At 39.7% G+C, this 17,669-nt stretch overlaps 1 pseudogene; it reads right to left on the bottom strand.

Moving 5' to 3' along the window:
- The window catches only part of LOC138854207 (aminopeptidase N-like), a 103,247-nt pseudogene that overhangs the window by 67,334 nt on the left and 18,244 nt on the right, over positions 1-17,669 (bottom strand).

Here is a 17,669-nt window from a genome sequence, read left to right as displayed (position 1 = left end):
CCAGCAGTCATAATCGTGATGTGCAAGTTTATATTTTGAGGTAAAAGGTAGGTGATTTTCTTAGCCAAACACTTTTTAAACTTATAATAAATATTCACTGAGCAAGCTATTGATATGCATATTTTATTAATTTTATTTTCCTACTGAATGATATAAATACTTCTGCTTAGCTGTCATATTCTGTATTATAATGATAAATTAATGAATAAATTTTCTGTTTATCTTCTGATTTGTTATTTTCTTCTTTCAGATGCCTCGTACTTGTATGAATATGGCAGACAACTTCTGCTACATTTGTGGTGAGGTGACCTTTGCATCACAGAAGCGCCGTATAACTGCTATGGTTAAAAAGGCATATCACCTGTATTTTGGATGCAAGATTGGTGACCAAGATAAGAACTGGGCTCCACACATATGCTGCAACAATTGTGCTATTAACCTCGCCAATGGTTGAACAGGAAGAGGAAAGGAATGCCTTTTGCTGTGCCAATGACATGATGGGAGCCAACAGACCATACCAACAATTGTTATTTCTGCTTGATACCTCCAGTACAAAAGGGCTTGTCAAAGAAAAAAAAGGGGTCCATTGAATATCCAAACATTTCATCAGCTATTCTGTCAGTTCCACATGGAGAAGGTCTACCTGTTCCTGAGGCACCAACTTCGGTATCCTTCGAGTCAGATGAAGAAAGTGGTGAGGAGGAAGATAAGAGAGGGAAGAAAATAAGAGGGAGGAAGATAAGAGAGGAGTCTTTAATGGTCCTCAGATTCGAGAGCTTGTTAGAGATTGTGACTTTGAATCAGACCTTCATGGGGACGAGAAAGTTGCTTGGGAAGCATTCAAGTTAGTGGTGAAGGGATTTCTCGGAAACAGAAGGGAAGACAAATATGAAGAATGGTGGAAAGCTTACAAGAACATGGGATGTAACATGCCACTTAAAATCCACTTGTTGGACTCACATTTAGACTTTTTTCAGCGAACTGTGGGGCAGTTAGTAACGAACATTGTGAAAGGTTTCACCAAGATATTTCAGCCATGGAAAAATGGTACCAGGGCAAAGTGGGCACAAGAATGCTTGCAAACTATTGCTGGACAATGACAAGAGATGGTTCTTCAGGCCACTATAAGCGTCAAGCAAAAAGGCAAAGAGTAGGTACGGATTAGAGTTTAAAACATACTGACATATACTGTACGTTATTATAAAATAATCAAATATTACATGTCTCGTATCTTTAAACCTATACCCAATAAGCATTTTTCAAGGTGATATTTGGATTCGGGACATGAAAATACATAAGAATTAACTAATCCCATTTAAGAAGCATACGACTTTTCAAAAATTGTTGACCATGTAATTTTAGCCTATCTTTCAAATAAGATAAAATATGTACAAATAATTTCTTAGTTATGTATTTTTTAATCGGCAGCTTGTCACCAAAGCAGGGTGACCCAAAGAAGCGTTCGTCTCACATCCAAAAAAAAACTCCATTCTATTCTCTGCCCATGTTGACCATATTCAGTAAAGTGCTACCTAAACGTTAATTAATCAACTGCTTTGGGTTAAGTATTAGAGAACAACAGGAAGAAACCATAAAGAAATAAGTTATACTAAATGATTTTCTTAGGTTAGTCTGGCTTAAAACCTTCATAGATCAGGGTAGTCACACAGTATTGCTTACCAAACTTCGATAAAAAAAAAATGTGCGTAGTCAAGCACCAAATATCTTCTGTTATGCTCTAAGAGATTGAAATGTGTAGTCTAATCATACAAAGCCAGTAATAAAATAAATCAATATACGATCACAGTTGAAAAATGAAGATAAACTTCATTCAAGATCACATATTTTACACACTATTATACGTTTATACAATGTTTCAATAAATATATAATCGTTTTAATCATACAGTGATGGTAAATTATATAGCGATAACTCGTTCAGCTCACAACCATAAGAGAATATATGTAAACTGTGAGAAGTGTGGAAAATTACATTTACCTGGATGAATCTCATTAGATACATACAAGTAAATGGTAACAAAGATAATTATTATTTATCAAAGTTACAGAGACAAGTAGGAATTTTTAGGACACCTAGGTCGCAAAAAATGTCCCCCTTCGATAACTAACATCTATCTCTCCACAAGTTGCTCTAAACCTATATTAATTGCAAATGAAATGTACATCACCAGGAATTCTGGTAAAATTTAATATAAATTTGTATATTAAAATTAATAAATGATTACATATACACATTTATATAACAGAAGAAGAATTTATAATCATAACACTCGCCAATTAGTTTGGAGATTACTGTGTATCATGTACAGAAACCCCCCTCTACCCAAATTTATGATGATAATACTGGCCAGAATTACAAACAATTTAGATAGCTTATCTGAGGCTCCTAGAGCTGTCTTTTACATCTGTTTAATGCTCAAGTTATGCAGGAATGCACATCCAACAATTTCGGCTCCTGTTTGAGAGGTTTTAAGCCCAATATAACCCCTAGAGCGACAAAAATTAAGCACATTTCATTAGAGTGCCTGTAACACATTCAAAAAACAATGGCCTCTCCTCCCCGCTCGTCAGCGCAGGCGCAGAGCTTCCCTCTCCATTCTCCTTTTCATTTACAAATTAATTTTTATCAAATACAATGTATTACACTAATTTTCATAAAAAATACGCTAGATTTTTTTCGGAAAATACATTATTTTCCACAAGAAGTATGACTCCCAGTGTATACATGCTGAAAGTTTACCATAATCCTTATTTTGTGGACTAACATGTTCTTGACTGGTAAAGAACAAGTTACATGCAGCCTAAATGATTCTCGTGTAGTCGATAGGCTTTAAACCCAGTTAACCAAATACCGAGAGTACCCGGAGAACCCTGGGCGAGGCGATATATAGGCAAATCTCCTATTATCTAATGTTCCTGATTCAGAGCATTATACAGACACCTAGGAGTTAGTCGACTATTGTAAATAGCATCCTGAGTTATCCTGGGTTATTATTTACTCTTCAGGGCTTCTAAACCGTCGTATAACCCATAACAGTGTGATTTATTTCCTCTGAGGTCTTCAAGCGTCCATTCCTTCATTAGTTACTTACTAGTGCTGTCCGTACAGTCAACATGTAATACTACTAAAAATAATACCAAAAGAGAAGCACAAAATCAAAGACAAATAGCAACTGCTAGTATTACAATGCTACTTTACTAGTTCATTTAATACATCATGTTAGCAACATAAGAAATTATTTTCCTACCGGACACGCTGGTGGATAAATCACACTGCTAAACTTTATTAGGCTATCCTAGGTTAAATATTTTCTGTTATGGAAAAAAATAGCTATTTACCTTATCTTATATTATCTTACTTGACATCTTGTACTTGCCACAATGTTATTTTTATTCGTTAAATTTCATCAGTTAACCATAAGGTCATTTTCTTCCTTGAAGTATTACAGAAAGCGGATATTTGATTGGAAATTATGGGTACTCTAATATATTTTTTACTTAGAAAATACTTTGTATAAAGATTGAATTGTTTATTTATTTATTTATTTATTTATTTATTTATTTATGTCTTTGCAAATAGTACATTGAGATTATATACATTATATACATTGTCAAACATGGTAAAGCCCATGTAAAGAAGATTTAATTCGAATTATTAACAAGGAGAGTTTCTTTTTATTTAAAAACAATTCAGTACAGCATATAATAAATATACATATAATCTCAACAACATGAGATTTATTGCAACCTATCCACTACCTACTCTCGCCACTGATTACAGAACATCAGGGCTACAATAACAAAACATTACCCCCCCCCCTACCCTAAAAGACACTCTTAGTAAGTAAATAAGTAAGTAAGTAAATTTATTCAGGTATACACAATACAGTTACATAGAATTATCATACATAGCAGCATATGTGTAGAGAACCTAGGATAACCCAAAAAAGTCAGAGTGACTTATTTCCATTGGGGTCCTTTTACCTTATTATTATAATATAAAGGTTATAATATTTTCTTATTATTCTATAATGAAGATAACATCTTATTATCATACTAAAAAGACTATCTACAATACGAGGGTCATTAAGACTATCTACTACCCGAGGGTCATTACGACTATCTACAATACGAGGGTCATTACTAGGGATAAGGTAAAATTTACACGCATTTTAGCTAAAAAATAGAAAATCATTCCCCTCCCTTTCTGTTGCTTCATTCATCAGACACTTTTTGGCAGTCTTCTTGAACTGGTTCAAGCTATGACTGGCCTTGACATTTGTGGGTAGTCTGTTCCATTCCTTTATTGCTGTACAATAAAAGGTGTTTGAAGCCTGGCCACTGACTGTGGGTACTACAAAGTTGTGCTCTCTCCCCCTAGTACTATGATTGCTTTGGTTCCCAACCTTGACAAAATTGACAGCAAGATATTCTGGACACTGTTCGTGAGCAATTTTATAAACATGATTTAGCTTCAGTTGTTTTACTCTGTCTTCAACATTCAGCATATCCAACTGCTGTAATTCATCCTGGCCTACATGTTCTCTTGGTCCCAGCCCCAAGATGAATCTTACGATTTTGTTCTGGGTGATTTGCAGTCTATCTTTCAGTTTTTTTGTCAAGGCAGAGTACCAAGAAGAGCAAGCGTAATCCATATGGCATTGTATAAGGGCTAGACATAGGGTCCTGCGAGCCTCAGTAGGTAGACACTGTGCTTGTCTATACAGGAACTTCAGCCTGGCATTCGCTTTCTTTACTACACTGTTCCCTATCAATTCTCCTGACATGCATGGGTCAAAGGGGATTCCCAGATATTTAACTGATGAAACCAAAGTGATGGACTCCCCATTACACTGAACATTAAAATTATTTACCCTTCTCAGTTTATGTTTCGTTCCAAAGAGAATGGCTTCAGTTTTCCCTAGGTGTAATGATAGTTTGTTGTCTACTAACCATTTGCTGCAGGACTCCAGTTCCAGTGTTAAAACATTAGCAATATCTTGTGGGTCTTTACCTGTCACTAACAGAGCACTGTCATCTGCATACAGTAGGAGTTTGCACTTGACACTGATAGGCATATCATTGACATAACATAAGAATAGTAAGGGACCCAGAATACTACCTTGGGGAACTCCACATGTTATCGGCAGGGGTTCTGATTCCGTTTTGTTGATTTTGACTATTTGTCTCCTGTTGCTAAGGTAGGACTTAAACCAGTCTACAGAACCTATACCGATAGATTGAAGTTTATTACATAATATATTGTGGTTGACAGTATCGAAGGCCTTTTGCAGGTCTAAGGTTACCATACCTATGAGGTTCCCTTTTGACATTTCAGTTCTCAGGTAATCCATCAGATTAATAAGGGAGGTATCGGTTGAGTAGGATCTCCTAAAGCCCGATTGATAGCTATGGAGAATGCTGTTGTCATTAAGGTACTTAACTACTTGAGAATACACCGCCCTCTCCAGAATTTTAGATATTATACTGAATATACTAACAGGTCTATAGTTGCTTACATCAGACCTATTATTTTTCTTGAAGATAGGAGTAACTCTGGCCTCCTTGAACCCCTCCGGTACGGTATTAGTGGTGATTGATAGATTTATTATGTGAGCAATAGGGATTGACAGTTCAAAAGCACCATCTTTTAGGAACTTAGATGGGATGTTATCAGGGCCTGTGCTCTTAGTTGGGTTTAACCTGCTTAGTTCTTTTTGAATGAAGTCATGAGATACACTTACTAGTTGACAACTGTTTGGGGTTACCCCTTTATTGGTATACTATGTTTGAAACTTATCAGAGTCTGTGTTAAAGGTATTTGATGCAGCTGGTAGTTTACTTACTAGTGTTGATGCAACAGATGTGTAGTAGGAATTAAAGCAATTTGCCACCTTAGATGTTTCGTGGCATACCTCATTATCGATAGTGAGTACTATGTTAGACCTATCTACTGGCTTATGGCTATATCCCAACTGTTTTAGTTGTTGCCAGAGCTTTCTGGGGTTATGCTTATATTCTTCAATTTTTGAGCAATAGTGCTTTGCCTTTGCTCCTTTTATAAGCCTCTGTACTCTGTTCCTCACCCTTTGGAATTCATTTAGTGCTGCAATATCCTGTCTGTTTGCTTTAAATCTTTTTAGCAGCTGGTCTCTGAATTTCATATTATCTAATATCTCAGTAGTCATCCAGGGTTCAGTTCTTCGTTTAATCCTAACCTCTTTAACTGGTGCAATATTATTAAGAATGGTAGTGAACATTGTTTTGAATTTTTCCCAGGCATCGTTTACGTCCGTGCAACTTGTTATCTCTGTCCAGTCACAATTGTGTAGCCTATTTACCAGTGTTTCTTTACTGTAGTTTCTAGTTGACCTCATTTTTATTGTCCTGTGTAGGCCTATCCTATCCCTAGTGATTTTCCTGGTGCAGTAAATGATGAAATGATCACTAAGACCTGTGGTAATGACGCCTGACTGACTGTCCTCAGCGCGGTTACAAAGTGTGGTGTCAATTAGGGTGGCTGAGAACTGTGTAATCCGGGTTGGTGTATTAATTAGTTGAGTGTAACTATTTAATCCTAGAATTTGCTTATACCTTTTGCATAGCCCGTTATTTTGTTGCTGAAAACAGATATTGAAGTCGCCCAGTATTATTGTTTCGCAATTGCTTTCAACTCCGGACAAGACTCTGGAAAAGTCTTCTAAGAACTGGTCCTGGGTAGGAGGGCGGTAACTAGTTCCTACTAAGATGGGTTTGGTCTTGGGAAGCAGCACTTCAAACCATAGAATCTCCAGTTTATTGTTATTTAAATCAGGTCTTGGGTTGTAAGCTAAGTCATTTCTAATGTAGGCACATACTCCACCGCCCTTTCTGTTCCTATCTAAGCGTTTTATATTGTAACCTTCTATTTTGACCTCGTCGTCAGTCACCGTATCATCCAACCAAGATTCAGAGATGGTTATAACTGCCGCCCTAATTTTGTTAGCTAGAATCCTAATCTCTGCCAATTTAGGAAGAAGTGATCTTGCATTGACATGAATAAAGTGAAGGCCTGTTTTCATAAAACAATCATAATCATCAATATATGGCAATGGGTCATTTGTATTAAAATTAGGTAAATCAATGTCATCACTGCTAAAGGGTAACTGTGCCAAAGTGCATTTGTTACACACAAAATGAATTCTGGCACCGTTGCTATAATTGTACATACATCCATCATGCACCCACCCCTTACACATTTTACATAAGGTGCCTTTTCTGTTTTTCATGCGTACTTTAGTACAGTGTATGCATCTGTTTGGTAGTGTTTGAGATAATAATGGCTGTATTGTCTCACATTGACCTATGTATGCATTACATATGGAGTTAAGGTTATCATCCCTAGCTACTAGACCGTCATTATTGCCGTCATTTATCTGTCTGTTTTGCCTCTGCACAATAGTTTGAGGTCCTGGATTAATTTGGATATCACCACTTAAGAGCGCTACAATAAGAGCTGTGTGCCATTGTTTTTGTTTGGGTATGTGGTGTTGCCATACCTTGCGGCGATAGTGAGGTTTACTTTTCTGGTAGGATGGCAACTGTTGGGCTTTTACTGTCCAGGGCGCTGTTACTCCATTCACCTTTTCCAACCCCCATGACTGATTTCTTTCTTCATGGAATTGAAGAAGAAATATAAATATAATTATGGCAGCCTGTACCCCTCTAATGCCTGCCATTTTCACTCTTCACTCTTTTACTCATATACAATAATATTTATTTCTCTTTTCCAGTCCCTAGTACACTTAGTATCTGCTTTAATTACACTGAATTACTAGTAAAATTTCCTCTTCAAAACCCTCTTCACTGCTCACTTTTCCCTTAACTTCACAAAACCCTTACAGTTGACCTCTTCAAAACCCTCTTCACTGCTCACTTTTCCCTTATCTTCACAACACCCTTACATTTAACCCCTTATTCACCCTCCCCTACCCACCTCACTTCACCGTCTGGCTTCACCAATTAACTTCTAACTCCTTTCCATTCTGGTAGACCAGAAAGGTTTAATCAGTGGTTTTATCCTTCCAAATCCCTCTCAATTCCATTTATCGGGGGTTGTGTCGTGTTGTTGTCTCCTGACCTGTTTTGCTGACTCAGCCATTTTTAAAACACTGAGGGAAGTAACACCACCTGACTTTCCTTGAGTTTATAGATATATTTGGCTTTTTCTGCTATGATTCTCTCACTGTACACTGGTCAGCTGAATATAGGTCAGCTGCTAAAATATTAACCTTGACTATTTACCTACTCACTTCTTTCCCGCGACTGGCACTGAGGGATAACCGTCCTATACCTTGGAGTTTTATACTGTTGATTTGACGATGTCTCCTGTGTTTCCCTCTCGTTAGCACTGGTACAGGTGATATGATGGTGGTACAGAGATGATGCTACTGTCAACAGATGAACGTCAGTAAAGATGAGAATTTCACTTCGCTAGTTGTACGTCTGGCAGTAGCTGCTGTTTGAATGCCGGTCAGCCATGTTTAAAGGCTCAAATCTTTCCCTCGTTTGGCACTGACGAAAAAAGTCCTACAGACCTGGCATTTCCTTGGAGATTTAGTTGATCAGGATTTCTGCCATGTTGTCTTCCCGTTAAACACTGGTGCAGTTGATATGGAGGTCAGTTATTTCATTTAGTGGAAAACGTCTTGTGTCTGGTTCACGTCTGGCAGCAGGTCTGGTACTTGAATGCCGGTCCCTCTTCTGTCATATTTAGTCCATTTCGTTGTCGTCACCGTCAGTTTTTATGTAACTATAGTTAACTTGCATGTTGTTGCAGCAGTACTTGCAAATTTGGCCATCACTGGAGTTCGGATAGGCCCAGGGGACGGCAAGATATAGGAGCAGCCTTGTTGCTGCTTGCTGCGGCAGGGTAGTCGCCCATTGGTAGCACAGCCACTTGCTTACCTGATGTGGAGGCCGTCCTGATCACTGGTTTAAATAGCACGCCAGTAAACACTAGGATATATTAGAAAACGTTTATGTGCTAGTCTTTGCTGAAGTGTATCTTAAACTAGCTATCGAAATCGTAATGATTGCAAACCACGGTACGAGTGGGGACTGAACTTAAACTCATACCCTGGTTTGATTTTAACTCTTAGTGTGTACTACTCAATAAAAAACCTGGTACAAACAACGTTCTACTTAAGAGCAAAAAGGCTGTCACCTGCCGCCACAGTGCTAAATCCATCTCCCATTATCTGTATGGACGGCCATACCACGTGACATCAATGATTATAATATGCACAAAAATATATTACAAGGTCCTTCACCTATGGCCCCGCCTGATGGCTCGAGCCCCATCACCAAAACCCCAATGGTTGCTTGCCTACAGTGCAAGACATACTTGCAGAACATAAACCAGTACAAATAAAATACTTTACACAGGGTCTAAAGCCAGCAACAAACAACAAAATACCTTTCATCCGTGGACTTCTTGCAGAGGCAAAGGCAATGTTCGCGGCTTTCACTGAGACCCATATAAAGGATCACTTGGACAACGAAATATGGATCCCAGGTTACAACCTATACAGATGTGACAGAGTGAACAGGCAAAAGGGGGGGGGGGTTGGCCTGTACATTGCAGAGTCACTTGTTTGCACAGAACTGCTTAATGCCTCAAATGATGTAGTGGAAGTTTTAGCAGTAAAGGTCGAGAACCAAAACCTAGTCATTGTGGTAGTCTACAAGCCTCCGGATGCAACATCCTAGCAATTCCAGGAACAGCTGTTAAAAATTGACCACTGTCTGGAAAATCTTCCAGCTCCTGCACCCAACATCTTGCTCCTGGGGGATTTCAACTTAAGGCACCTAAAATGGAGGAATATAGCAAATAATATTGTTGCAGTAATAACACCAGGAGGCAGCTCTGATGAAAACTCACACTCACACGAGCTTTTAAATCTCTGCACAAAATTCAATTTAAACCAGCAAATAATAAAGCCTACTAGACTGGAGAATACACTAGACCTCATCTTCACTAACAATGATGATCTGATAAGAAATGTCACCATATCAAAAACAATATACTCAGATTACAACATAATTGAAGTTCAGACATGTATGCGTGGAGCCCCACACCGACATAATGAGACTAGTCACGAGGGAGCATTCACCAAATTCAACTTCAGTAACAAAAACATAAAGTGGGACCAAGTAAACCAAGTCCTAACCGATATAAGCTGGGAAGATATACTAAGCAACACAGACCCCAACTTATGCCTAGAACAGATTAACTTGGTGGCACTCGATGTATGCACAAGGCTTATTCCTCTAAGAAAAAGGAGGAGTAGATGTAAAATAGAAAGAGACAGGCGCTCCCTTCACAGGCGACGGAAAAGAATAACAGAGCGGCTAAAAGAGGTCAATATATCTGAAATGCGTACGGAGACACTGGTCAGAGAAATAGCAAGCATCGAACTTAAGCTAAAGGAATCTTATAGGAGTCAGGAATCGCGGGAAGAACTAAAAGCCTTAAATGAAATCGAAAGAAACCCAAAGTATTTCTTCTCCTATGCCAAATCAAAGTCGAGAACAACGTCCAGTATTGGGCCCCTACTTAAACAAGATGGGTCCTACACAGATGACAGCAAGGAAATGAGTAAGCTACTCAAGTCCCAATATGACTCAGTTTTTAGCAAGCCGCTAACCAGACTGAGAGTCGAAGATCAAAATGAATTTTTTATGAGAAAGCCACAAAATTTGATTAACACAAGCCTATCCGATGTTATCCTGACGCCAAATGACTTCGAACAGGCGATAAATGACATGCCCATGCACTCTGCCCCAGGGCCAGACTCATGGAACTCCGTGTTCATCAAGAACTGCAAGAAGCCCCTATCACGAGCCTTTTCCATCCTATGGAGAGGGAGCATGGACACGGGGGTCGTCCCACAGTTACTAAAAACAACAGACATAGCCCCACTCCACAAAGGGGGCAGTAAAGCAACAGCAAAGAACTACAGACCAAAGGGTCCTAAGAAGCAAGATCACCACCCATCTAGAAACCCATCAGTTACACAACCCAGGGCAACATGGGTTTAGAACAGGTCGCTCCTGTCTGTCTCAACTAATGGATCACTACGACAAGGTCCTAAATGCACTAGAAGACAAAAAGAATGCAGATGTAATATATACAGACTTTGCAAAAGCCTTCGACAAGTATGACCATGGCGTAATAGCGCACAAAATGCGTGCTAAAGGAATAACAGGAAAAGTCGGTCGATGGAGCTATAATTTCCTCACTAACAGAACACAGAGAGTAGTCGTCAACAGAGTAAAGTCCGAGGCAGCTACGGTGAAAAACTCTGTTCCACAAGGCACAGTACTCGCTCCCATCTTGTTCCTCATCCTCGTATCCGACATAGACAAGGATGTCAGCCACAGCACCGTGTCTTCCTTTGCAGATGACACCCGAATCTGCATGACAGTGTCTTCCATTGCAGACACTGCAAGGCTCCAGGCGGACATCAACCAAATCTTTCAGTGGGCTGCAGAAAACAATATGAAGTTCAACGATGAGAAATTTCAATTACTCAGATATGGTAAACACGAGGAAATTAAATCTTCATCAGAGTACAAAACAAATTCTGGCCACAAAATAGAGTGAAACACCAACGTCAAAGACCTGGGAGTGATCATGTCGGAGGATCTCACCTTCAAGGACCATAACATTGTATCAATCGCATCTGATAGAAAAATGACAGGATGGATAATGAGAACCTTCAAAACTAGGGAGGCCAAGCCCATGATGACACTCTTCAGGTCACTTGTTCTATCTAGGCTGGAATATTGCTGCACACTAACAGCACCTTTCAAGGCAGGTGAAATTGCTGACCTAGAAAATGTACAGAGAACCTTTACGGCACGCATAACGGAGATAAAACACCTCAATTACTGGGAGCGCTTGAGGTTCCTAAACCTGTATTCCCTGGAACGCAGGAGGGAGAGATACATGATTATATACACCTGGAAAATCCTAGAGGGACTAGTACCGAACTTGCACAAGAAAATCACTCACTACGAAAGCAAAAGACTTGGCAGACGATGCAACATCCCCCCAATGAAAAGCAGGGGTGTCACTAGCACGTTAAGAGACCATACAATAAGTGTCAGGGGCCCGAGACTGTTCAACTGCCTCCCAGCATACATAAGGGGGATTACCAGCAGACCCCTGGCAGTCTTCAAGCTGGCACTGGACAAGCACCTAAAGTCGGTTCCTGACCAGCCGGGCTGTAGCTCGTACGTTGGTTTGCGTACAGCCAGCAGTAACAGCCTGGTTGATCAGGCTCTGATCCACCAGGAGGCCTGGTCACAGACCGGGCCGCGGGGGCATTGACCCCCGGAACTCTCTCCAGGTAAACTCCAGGTCCAGGTAAACACTAAGCCAGTGACTTGGCTTGCATGATGCCTACACACTAAGTGGCCGCAACCGACCATGACATATCAGGATCAAACATGATGGGATTGCAGATCCCAAAGCCTTCTTCCTGTAGCCAAAAAAAAAACCCTAACCTTCCCTCCGGCAGCAGTTGCCACCGTCCAGCATTCCGGCATACCTTAAATAGCGTAGAAATTCTGAAGATCAGAGGAGGCATTCACAGATCATCAAATGGAAACTAACATCCAATTTTCTTCAATACAAATAACAAATTATGACATACATAACCTGAATCTAATTCAAACCTTTCACTAAGAAACAGTGCTGAAACCAAACTGAAGAGGAATTCTGTTATCTCAGAGAATCCAATATCCTAAAATACACAATAACATTAAGCCACTCAGAAGTTTCATTATCAAGTTACTGACGTTAAGGGCTTATAATAATCTTTATCTCTACAAGTACATGATACAACTTATACAGACCTAAATGACATACTATATAGAAAACCCCTGGATATGCAGACCATTTCTGGTAACTTAGGTTCATTTTGTCCCCAGGATGCAACTCACACCATTCGGCTAACACCCAGGGAACTACTTACTGCTAGGTGAACAGGGACAGCAGGTGTCTTAAGGAAACACGCAGTTTCCCCCCGGGGATCGAACCATGGACACAATGTGAGAGCTGAGTGCGCTACCGACCGAGCTAATCGGATGTAACCCTCACAAATTGTCGCGTATATTTTTTACACTAGTATGGAGGGAACATACGTTACAGGAACATGAATGTACATTACAGAGATTTACCCTAATATAATCCAATAACATTAAACACAATGACTTAATTCTGATCAAAAGAGAAATTCTCCAGTTATCTCACAGAAACCAAATCGCTTAATAAAACTAGCACATTAACACTCACACAACCTAAATTCAAGAGTAAGTTTCCTTGGAATACACATCAGCAATAAACGTTTAAATCTGACTATAAAATTATTTTCTTTCCATTTCCTGTTCAGAATCAAATAAAATATGCAGCTACACAGCCTATATTCAAGAATTATTTCATCCCTTTTATTCAGTTCATCGGCCATTCGTGAGTTTTTTTTTTTTTTTTGTATATTTTATTAAAAACCGCACATACATATACATACATGGATAGATACACATAGGAAAAAGATACAATATTGGTAGTAATAAACATAAACTCCGCCCTAACACTACACCAGGTCATAAAGAAAATACACCATGCATAACAACACAAAAGCTAACCTAACAAGCAACCCACAGGCAAATACATCGGCAACTAGTACCAAGGTTCGCATCATGCCATAGTATATATTCCATGCATCCTACACACACTAACCCCCCCACCCCAACGGAAAGGCATGTCAATTGTCACTTACAATTTGCATAAGTACGCACACAATAATTAACCACAGTCATGCACGTATCCACCGAACATGTGCATTACTAAGGTGAACAGCCACCAACACTGGCATTATATGTACACATTATACACACAGCTTACAGAAACAAAGCAAACTTTTACAAAAAAGAAACTATGGAATTTCACGAACGTAGCGGCAACAAAGGCCAATCAAAGCACAATAGTATATTCGTGCTATGTTCACCCATCAACAAACACATCCTGTAAAATGTGACAAAATATGTACTACTACTAGATGCTCCTCCACAAGAGGGACATCTCATCGTTAAAAACACAATTATTTTATTTTAATCAGTAGAAAGTGCATGTAGAATATGAACAATAATATTTTGAAGACGATAAGACAAAGCAAACTGGGACTTATGCAGCCAAATAGCAACACAATCCTTGCATTCTGGTTAACAAACCAGGACTGGAAATTTAAGCCACCATAAGAGGCATTCACCAATAATTTTCGAACAGGTTTCCAAATACTCCAATACATATATATATATATATATATATATATATATATATATATATATATATATATATATATATATATATATATATATATATATATATATAGTAGTGTTTCCTGGGTGCTTTCATGTTCGTAAGATACATCGGCCATTAAATACTGAAGCCGTTCAGTAGGGGTAGACTCAAATATATTTAACATGATATGCACTACACGAACTTCGCTTTCTGCAGCCGTTGAAATAGTGGACACTTTTATATTAAACATTTTAAACTACGCCACAAAGCGTTTTGGAAGTTATCGGAACTACTCCAGAATGCTGGGAAAGGGTCCTGTGACTTTGGTCATAGAATCTTGCCCTAGTTACCCTAAACAAGCGAGGAAAATTTAATGAGGCCTCGTATTACGAGCGAAATGAAAACGAAAAGTTGAAGGAAGAAAAAAAAATTTTAGTAACCACTCAAAGGTCTCCCTTCAGGGCTGGGCTTTCCTGGGTTTAATCTCCATAATCTCCCTATATTAGACTTTCCTGGGTTTAATCTCCATAATCTCCCTATATTAGACTTTCCTGGGTTTAATCTCCATAATCTCCCTATATTAGACTTTCCTGGGTTTAATCTCCATAATCTCCCTATACTGAGCTATCATAGGTTTAATCTATATAATGTGCATTTTATGTGTCCAATATGTGTACCTAATGTCTAAATAAAAAAACTTTATTATAACTTAATAATTACTTTACTAATATTGTTAATAAGGAAATAGTATAAAACAGCACGTGTATATGCTTAACACAATACAGGATATATACAACAGGAAGAGTATGTCTCAGTGTACATACACAGAATATATTTTAATCCCTATTTTAGGGATTAAAATATTGTTGACTGATGATCAGCAAGTGACTTGTAGCCTTAATGACCCTTGGAACAGTCGATATTTTATAAAAGATGCTAAAAATACTGTCGTACGCGAAAGGTGTTAATTCGAATCAATCATAAAAGAGCACAAATACACAAAGAGGAAGTGACAAAGAGATAGAGAGAGAAAAGAAAAAAAGAAAGAGAGAGTGAGAGAGACCAATTCAACTGTCACCGTCTAAGCACGTTCAACACGAGGCAATCTATTAAATTCATAGATGTCACACACCTGGATTGTTCGTAGCTTTGATACTCCCTGCCCAGATACACGCTGGCTCGCCCGGTACACAACCAAATATACCAAACCAATACATGTCTCCCCTTTCATGCAAATAGACTATTCATGACCTTGAAGCCACACTGCTTTCATTTACGTCTCCTTGAATCATTTTTTTTCCACTGTTTTACGGCCGAGTTGGGCTTCCTTGTTCCAGGCCTCGAAGGGTGTTTTGAGGTGGGCAAGTCGGCTCAGCTACCACTGAGGAGGAAGTTAGGACACGGGAGTTCCTTGGTGATCCCTACGAGGCGTGAGGTTACGCCAGCCCAGCCGCTCCTACCTCGGTCCTTTGGAAGAGCTCGCGACGAACATGAAAGGTATAGCTACTAAGCTGCACCAAATGACTCGTTAAGGTATCTTCACGGGGATTAAGGGAAGAAAAGAGAGAGAGAGGGGAAGGGAGGGAAAGGAAAGAGAGAAAAAATGATAAACACTTAATTAAGACCTAACAGTTTAGCACGTGAGAAGGCAGGGTCTATGAAATGGGAAGGGTAGCCAAGACGGGAAAATTAATTATGAAGAGTGGAAATTTCTGATTCATTTTCTCGTCTTGGCTACCCTTCCCATTTCATAGATTCTGCCTTCTCACATACTAAACGGACTGTCTTCTCTCCCAAACACTCTACTTCTGGGAACTCTCCTGTCTTCTGTCTTCCCTTCATTTCCTTTCTTTCTAATCTCAACAACTCTCTCCGTCCTTAGACATCAAACTTACTTTTCGCCAGACTAACACTCTTCGCACTAATCTAGTTCATACCTCTCCTCTCTCTATAGATGCTCCTGGTGTCTCCTCTATTTCTTGTTCCTCCTGTCCTCTTCAGTACTTTGGAGAAACTTGCCGATCTCTCTCTGACAGATTTAGGGAGCACAAAAGTAGTGTTAGCCTTGCCGACACCAACAATGATCTTTTCTGTCATGTCAGAGATCACAGTCATCCTGTTGACTGGTCTTCTGCTAAAACTGTCTTCCCTACGTCTAACTTTCACAGTCGCCGTCTGGTTGAATCTTCCCTTATACACAACTTTCCTTGTATGAATCTTAGTCCTCTCTTTGTCTCTGTAGATGCCTTCCTTTTCCGCTATATTGTAAAATGCTCCAAACTTCAGAACACCCTTGACTTAACCTGATTCTTTTTCTCCTTCTCCCTTTCCTCTTTCCTCTTTCTCCTTTGGGTTTTCTTTCTTCTGCCTTTATTATTTATTTGTCCTTTATTATTCATTTTCCCCCCTATGTGTTCTTGCTCCTACCCTCTGTGGGCCCCTAGCTGCCTTGCAGTACTCCTCTTTATCAGTATTCGACTGACTCCACTACCACTACGACTACCTCTACCACTACCTCTCCTCCTCCTTTCCTACTACCTCTCTCGTCCCGTCCCTTCTCTCCTTTTTGTTGGTGTGACTTTGTAAATGGTCCAAGTCGGACCGAAACGTCGTCGTAAGCTCCTCTCTTCTATGTGTGGGTTATTTGTGTATTGTTCCAGTCACGATATTGTACCTTTTTTCATTATTCTAGATCCCTGCACCATAATAGAAGCATACCCACTGAAGGACACAAGAAACACGTGGAACAGAAGCACCACCGTGTGAAAATTATTATATTCAGGGGGGAGGAGGGAAACCCCGTAGAGGGTCATGCAGCGTTTTGAGAATTGGAGGAAGTCAGGCTCGATCCAGGGAACGGGAGGGCAGGCTCATTTTCCTGGATCAAGAGCATCTCACTAGCATGGAGAAGGGTCCCTCGAGGGGCGTCTGACAAGCTGGTCATGGAAGGCTCGTTAAAAGGATCACAGCAGAGACGTGTCTGACTCGAGGTTACAAGGATGTAGCAGCGTGGAAAACATGACTGGAATCTAGAGAGAGAGACAGAGACAGAGAAAGAGAGAGAGAACGAGTATCCACTATGTCTATAAAGCCTCCATGGCTAGATCAATCAAGCCTTCATGGCTACGTCTATCAAGCCTCCATGGCTACGTCTATCAAGCCTCCATGGCTAGGTCTATCATGCCTCCATGGCTACGTCTATCAAGCCTCCATGGCTACGTCTATCATGCCTCCATGGCTACGTCTATCAAGCCTCCATGGCTAGGTCTATCATGCCTCCATGGCTACGTCTATCAAGCCTC

The sequence above is a fragment of the Cherax quadricarinatus genome, chromosome 52 (assembly GCF_038502225.1).
Source record: "Cherax quadricarinatus isolate ZL_2023a chromosome 52, ASM3850222v1, whole genome shotgun sequence".
NCBI classification, from domain to species: Eukaryota; Metazoa; Arthropoda; class Malacostraca; order Decapoda; family Parastacidae; genus Cherax; species Cherax quadricarinatus.
The sequence above is the reverse complement of the archived record's forward strand: the minus strand, read 5'-3'. Positions and strand labels throughout refer to the sequence as shown.